At 39.9% G+C, this 7,820-nt stretch overlaps 2 pseudogenes; both read right to left on the bottom strand.

The window, feature by feature from the left end:
• Window positions 1-592: 592 nt before the first annotated feature.
• LOC110304759 (ubiquitin carboxyl-terminal hydrolase CYLD pseudogene) lies at window positions 593-2,493 on the bottom strand (annotated as a pseudogene).
• A 2,670-nt stretch (window positions 2,494-5,163) lies between these two features.
• Window positions 5,164-5,907, bottom strand: LOC110289228 (gem-associated protein 8 pseudogene; annotated as a pseudogene).
• Between the last annotated feature and the right edge of the window lie 1,913 nt (window positions 5,908-7,820).

Raw genomic sequence — 7,820 nt, 5'->3', positions numbered from 1 at the left:
ATAACAACATGAAAGGAATTTCAACATGTTCTGACTACTGCTGCAGGAACACAGAAACTTGGCAAAGTACAGACATGCTGGAAGTCGGCACTATATAGGAAAATTAACAACTAAATCAGCACACCTTCAACAACTGGAGTAAAGGTAGACTCTTAATAAAACCATATTTTGTCTTTCTCAAGGCACTTATTAGCTACAAAAGAAAAATGAATTCATATCCTTGGTCCTTAAGAAGAAATATTTATTTACATCCCCAATGGACTAAAAGAGGTTTTAGATGTCATAATTAAAATTGTATGCTTTCAAAAATATTGTATCATCAATGCAGTTAACTTAGTTTCAGATACTAATAACTTCTTTTAGATGTCTTAAAAAATCTACACAAGCATACTTCCTAGAGTGCAAAATGCTTCTTAATAAACACGTCAGGAACACAAAACCAATTTGTTTGGAAACACAGGAATCTTTTGCTGAAGGGCCGTCATCACAAGAGAAACACTTTGCTGACAATGGGCGCTAGACAGGAACACAGCTGGAGAAAGACACAGCACTAAGGTTTGTGCTCAATCTCTGCCCACTTCAGATGACCTGATTATTTGTACAAGCTCATGGTTGGACTTTGGTACATGCACATGTATGCATTGCAAAGAAGTCTGCGTCCACTGCCTTGAATCCTTCTGGAGTCCAAAGAGTTCAGGTCCTCCAGAGATATCTTTAAGTACTCTCCCAGTTCTGGGCAGGCCTTCACTTGTGGAATTTTGAAGTCATTCTGACAACCATCTTGATCTGTCTTACTGTCAAAGAAGAGCCAGACAGAGACATCTTTCCCGTACTTCACAAAAGTAACATAGTGGCTAGTTTCTATGCAGAGAATAGCAGATGACTTCATCTTCTGTCAGGGGATGCAGACAAGTCTGCAGTCCCAGTCAGACAAGTCTTTGGAAAGTGATACTAGATGGTAAGTATAATTCAGCCTTCTGAGTTGAAGGAGAACCCAGGTGCTGCCAGTGTTGCAGAAGTGTTTAATCTTCCCAACTGACATGTCTGGGTTGTCATAGTACTCTCTAGACTTATAGATTCCAAGTCCTCCACAGATGTGGCACTGCCTGTGAGTGTCTTCAAGTAAATCTGTTATATTTAATTCCAGGAAAGGAAAAAAAAAACTTTAAGTAGTCTAAAGACTTTTCCAAACTGAGGCAACTGGATAATCAACCATGATGGTGCCACTGCAAATTTCTGGTTGCTGTTGATAAAAGACCATTCTAATTGCTGATTTGTGGGTACTCCAACTTTTATTATAATTTTTTCCATAAAAATTTGATAAAAGTTACAGTCTTGAGTTTTTTGACCAGCTGACTTTATTTTTAACAATGGTTCAAACCTTGTTTTATGATATTTTATCATGAAACAAGATATTTAGAAACTCTTCAGGATCTTTTTCTTCAGAAGTAAATCCTGATTCAACCTCAAATTTTTAAACTGTTTTCCTCAGTTTCATAATGTTTGTGGCACACACAGATCCATATATTCTCAGAGGATTGACTATCTCTGTTCTTAGTAGCTCTTGATATTCCACATCATTCTCTTTGGGTCTAAGTAACACAGTGTCCAGGGCAAACTAAAAGCAAATAAGTAGAATAAAGTTGAGTATAAGTAATAAGAATTGTAATTGCCCTGGATGCCTTTTGGTTTTTCCAATCATTATCTGTAAACCTTCCTTTTCCATTTTAGGTGGCATATTTTCTTCTACTACTTCACATAAGTAGCCCCCAAATACTAAAGATTACATATTTCAGTCTGACTGAAAACAGACTGCAAGTATTCAAACCTATAGTCTGGTCTGCAGCTCTTTAGTTTCACAAACAGTGCCTTCTTCAGGGCACAAGTGAAATAGCAGTTGCACCTGAAAGTTCCATCTGTATAGCCTGTGCATTCACCTTCCAGTTTCAGTTCAGCTAGCACATCACTGAGCCCCGGTGGCTGCCTAATCCAACAGATAACCCCATAGAACAGGGGGTCCTCTTTTACATCAGCCAGTGAGCCCACCTCTAGCCCATATGCATTCCCAGAAGAGATGGGCAAGGGTGGACTCTCCTGGAGAGGTGTGCTGTTCAGCTCCCCCACCACAGACTGCACTGACAGAAAGAGTGGACTATGAGCCAGGCTGTCATTAATATTGGGCATCTTTGTCAAGCTAGAGGGTAAGGAGTGAAATCTGTTCTTCCTAGACAATGAGTTCATGGAAGGACGTTGTGGTGGAGGTGATGAAAGTCCAAAGTCTTAAGACCTCTCTGTAAGTGACTTCACATGTTCTTCTGCAACTTCATCAATATACCATGGATTTATGGACTTAGATTGTTGTAAGTCAACAGATGACCCATTTAAGGTTTAAAATAATTCAGATCTGTTTCTACTTCCAGGGTCTGAGGTAGACATTGTAACCTTTGATTTATTATGACTAGATGAACATTCATCACCTACACCTTTTGACATATGTTTTTAATTAAGATGAAATGTTTGTGTATATGTATGTATGAAGTTGTGGTATTTGCATTTTTATGTGAGTAGGTTTTCATTGTATTTGAATATGCATATTACTAAGACATGTATATATGCATATATTCTTAAATATATGTATGCATTCTTAAATATTTACAAGGGAACATATAAGAGTCTATAAGTATGCATGAGATAGATACAAAGAGAGAAAGAAAGAAAGAAAGAAAGAAAGAAAGAAAGAAAGAAAAAGAAAGAAAGAAAGAAAGAAAGAAGAAAGAAAGAAAGAAAGAAAGAAAGAAAGAAAGAAAGAAAGAAAGAAAGAAAGAAAGAGAGGGAGAGAGCAGTGTTTGAACACTGATTAATCAGGAAAACATATGGTTATGAATGTAGTTATATTACTTAAGAGCAACTCACAGCAAATTAGCAAATCAGCACCATAGAGAGGAATCATGAAAAAGCTGATGAATGAATATATTGAATTCAAATTTTCAGATATCTATTAAGTTTGGGATATAATTGCCAAGTGAATTTTATAAAATGAAAACTAAGCTGTCACCACACAGAATGAAAGTGATGAATTAAATCATATTAAAATGCTACTATTAAAAGAGTAAAAGAAAAATACATGGTAGAAATATTTATAATACATAATAAGTAACTTACAGTTATGAAATATCTTTCAAAAACAACATATAAAACCAGAGTGGTATTGCTACACACTGAGACAGTGAGACACAAATGAGTCGAAATCACTTTCTTAAATGTTCAATATCTAGTCATCAGAGGAAACCATATCAAAACCAATTTAAAATTTCTTTTTACCCCATTCATAATGGCCAAAATCAACAAGAGAAATGAAAAATGACATTCTCATAATGATGAGAATATGGGGAAAGTGTAACCCACTTTCATTCCTTGTTGAAGTATAAACTGGTAGAGCCACTCTGGAAGTCACAGTGGCTGTTCCTCAGGAAGCTGGAAATAGAACAATGCTGAAGACCAAGCTGTACCAATTATGGCCACATAATCAATAGACTCCACATTCTAATATTTACTAATACTTCTTTTGTTAATTGCATACTTTATTTATTTACATTTCAAATGTTATACCCCTTCCCAGTATTCCCTCTGCAAACTTCCTATCCCATCTCCCCTTACCCGGCTTCAATAAGGGTTTTCCCCCACTCACCTACCCACTCCTGCCTCACCCTAGCATTTCTCTACACTAGGGTATGGAGCCTTCACAGAAATAAGGGCCTCCCCTCTCGCTGATGCCAGATAAGGATTCTTCAGCTCCTTTAGTCCTTTCCCTAACTACTCCATTTGGGTCCCTGTGCTCAGTTCAATAGTTGGCTGTGAGCATCTGCATCTGTATTAGTGAGGATCTGGCAGAGCCTCTCAGGAGACAGCTGTATCAGACTCCTGTCAGCAAGCACTTCTTTTTTTTTTTTTTTTTCGTTTTTCTTTATTAGATATTTTCTTCATTTACATTTCAAATGCTATCCCGACTATCCCCTATACCCTCCCCCCGCCCTGCTCCCCTACCCACCCACTCCCACTCTTAGCATTCCCAATATTGTCTGGTTTTGGTGTCTGCATGTGGGATGGATCCCCAGGTGAGACAGTCTCTGGATAGCCTTTCCTTCAGTCCCTTCTCCACTCTCTGTCCCTGTATTTCCTTTAGACAGGAACAATTCTGGTCCTACTTTTTTTCCTTTCTTTTTTTTTGTTTTTGTTTTTGTTTTTGTTTGTTTGTTTCCTGGCTATTTTATTTACTTACACTTCAGATGTTATCTCTTTTCCCAGTTTTCCCTACACAAGCTCCCACTCCTTTCCCCTACCCCTGTCTCTATGAGGGTGCTCCGGCAGCCATCCACTCAACCATGTCTACCTCAGCACTCTAGCATTCCCCTACACTGGGTCATCTATCCTCCACAGGACCAAGGGGCTCCCCTCCTAGGGATGCCTGCGAAGGCAGTACTCTGCTACATTTCCAGCTGGAGTCAGGTGTACCCCCATTTGTACTTTTTGGTTAGTGGTTTAGTCCCTGGGGTCTTTGCGAGATATAATTGGTTGATTTTGTTTTTCCTATGGGTCGCAAACACCCTTCAGCTCCTACAGTCCTTGCTCTAACTACTCCATTCAGGTCCCCGTGCTCAGTCCAATGTTTGCCTGAGAGCATCCACATCTGTATTGGACAGGATTTGACGGAGCCTCTCAGGGAAGAGTTGTACCAGGCTCCTCTCACTAAGCATTTGGCATGCATCGATAGTTTCTGGGTTTGGTGTCGGCAGATAGGATGAATCCTCAGCTGGGGCAGTCTCTGGATTGCCTTTCCTTCAGTCTCTGAATTAATATATTTTTTTGACATTCTGGATGTTTTAAAGAAGGACATTAAAAATGAAAAACAATAGGCAGTATTGCTAGGCAATAATTTCAATGAACTGGACTGTTAAAGAGAAAACCAAGAGCCAGTACAATACATAAATTATCACTTTGTCAGTGAACATTCCTTGTGTTGGCAACAGTATACTTCTCTCCTATTGACAGACTGTATCCACCATGTTGGTATACAGGCCTCTTTCTCTGAAAAATGTCCAGAAGAGATGAAGAGGGAGAGGCTAGAAACTGTGATGCATTCCCTAGGGTCCCGGTGCCCAGGACTCAGAACTTCAGGGGAATGACAGGCCAGTACTTTGGTTGCTTTTTGTCACAGTGCTTGTCAAAGCTCAGCTGTACAGCAGTCTCCATGGCCAGGATCTTGGGAGCACTGTTGCCGTATAAGCTGCTTGGCGCCGCTCCCAGGGCTTCTCAGATGGGGGCTCCAGTGACCTACGGTGGTTGAAGTACAGGCCATGGTCCGCATCCACATAGTCATTTAGGTGCTCTGCGTCCAGCTGTTGCTGTCGCCTTCTCTCTTCTCTGTGCCTCTCAGTCTGCGCGAAGTACTGTGATCTCCGTATTGCTCAGGTCGCACTCTACTTCATCATCTGAATCTGACTCCAGCTCTTCCTTCTCATACCGTGCTTCATTTCCTCTTGTAGATGCCTGGGTTCTACTGCTGTTATGCAGAGGCTGCCCAGGGCTTCTGGGATGGGAAAAACGGTAGGGAGACTCCTGCTGCGCCATGTGCTGGCCTTCAGAGTCCCAAGGATGCCCAGCCTCATAAGCAGGAAAGTTCCAGGGAAGAGTTCCATGAGGGAAGAGCCATGGGGAAGTGAAATAGGAATCCCTGAACGTTCTGTAGGCATTCTGGTGACCTACATCCAAAGCATTGCATGATGATAATGTTGCCAGTATCTTACATATACTGGGTGAGAATACCAAGATGCACTAGCCCTCCAGTTTGAGGCCATTGCTGTTATCTCTTATTGCAAAAGTCCAAGTGGGAGCTCGTGGGCACGCAGTTGGCAGATCTCGGGCGGTGGGCAACAACAGCTGGGTAGCCCCCTCCCTCTACTGGCGGCCGTGTCTATACACTGGATATGGTCTCTACAGGTTCTATCTCCCCTTTGTTGGGTGTTTTGGCTAACATCCTCTCTGTTGGGTCCTGGGAACCTCTTGAGTTCCTGGCATCTGGGACTTTTTAGTTGCTACACCCAGTTCTCCCTCACCAGCTGCAACACACCTACTTTCAAATTCCTGATCCTCTGTACTTTTTCCCCCACGCACTCTCATATCTGAACTGGCCCCTCCCCCCCTTTTCTCTCCCTCCCAGATACCTCTTTTCCTCTACTTCCTGGAGATTATTTTCCTCCCCCTTCTAAGTAGGACTGTAGCATCCACATTTTTGTTTGACCTTCTTTTTTCTTGGGTTTCATATAGTCTGTGAGTTACATTGTGAGTATTTCAAGCTTCTTTTGAGGTGATTCCCACTTATCAGTAAGTACATACCATGTGTGTTCTTTGTGATTGGTTTGCTTCTCTAAGGATGATAGTTTCATGCCTGTGAATTTCATGAAAACATTGTTTTTAATAGCTGAATACTATCCATTACTCTTTTGAGGGACATCTAGGTTCTTTCCAGCTCCTGGCTATTATAAATAAGGGTGCTATGCACAGAGTAGAACTTGTGTCCTCGTTATGTGTTGGAGCATCTTTTGGGTGTATGCCCTGGAGTAGTTTACCTGTGTCCTCAGGTAGAACTGTTTCCAATTTTCTGAGGAACCACCAGACTGATTTCCAGAATGGTTGTACCATCTTACAATACCAATAGCAATGGAGAAGTGCTCCTCCTTCTACACATCCTCACTAGCATCTGCTGTCACCTGGGTCTTTGATCTTAGATATTCTTACTGGTGTAAGGTGGACTCTCAGGGTCGTTTTGATTTGCATTTCCCTAAGGACTAAAGATGTTGAACAAAAGACATTTGCTACTCAGTGACCATCATCATTCTTGTTATAATAGCTAGACATGGGAAAAATATATCAGAACTCTGTCAGTGGATCAATGGAAAAGAAAATGTGATTAATATACACAATGAAATATTGATCAACTGTTGTTTTAGAAATCATAAAGTTCACAGGAAATGGATACAGCTAAAAAAGTAACCTCATTCTCAAAGACAAATATGCAGGTATCTGCTTATCTGTGGATATTAGATTTTACATCTCCTCTAAGCAGTATATAATCCATGTAAGCATAGAGGTTAGGCATAGGGTAAGTTACTGGCCAGAAGGGTAAATATAATGTATAGTTGTGAAAAGACAGGTGGCAGAGTGAAACAAAAGAATTAAATAAGGAACGGGAAGAAAGAATAGATAAAATGTGAGAAGGAACAACCTTCATTTGAGAGACCACATTGAAATTTATGAATGTAGAATATTCTTATCATGTGTACATATACAAAGAAAACTAAATTGATTCACCAAATAATTGGAGAGACAATGACACAAATAAACTTATTTTGACATCAAGTGAAACTTTCTGTGCCACAAATATGTTACGTCATATTAAATTGCTAACCATAAGAGAACCCATCAAAACCCCCAAACAAGCCATACGGTTGCTGAGGCTATGGGTTTCTCTTACACAAACTGATGGTTAGTTTGTCATGGAGAAAACGGCGCTATATATCTCACTGAACATGGAAAATGCAAGCCTTCACATCTTTTGACTAGGGGGAAGTTACAAATGAGCTTACAGAAGAAAATCATTTACATGAAAGCACTAGATAAATATTTGTTTAAAAATTGAATATAAACAAGCATTTGTCTATGTAAAGTAGTAAAATTTCCCAGATTTAGATTTTATGTGCTACATATTTAATGTTTAAGTAACACTTTTAAATATTAAAATTTATACAACTCAATATTATTTG

Source organism: Mus caroli, unplaced genomic scaffold (genome assembly GCF_978045245.1).
Source record: "Mus caroli unplaced genomic scaffold, Mus_caroli_1 scaffold_1, whole genome shotgun sequence".
Classification (NCBI taxonomy): domain Eukaryota; kingdom Metazoa; phylum Chordata; class Mammalia; order Rodentia; family Muridae; genus Mus; species Mus caroli.
This window is presented reverse-complemented; position numbering and strand designations above follow the sequence as displayed.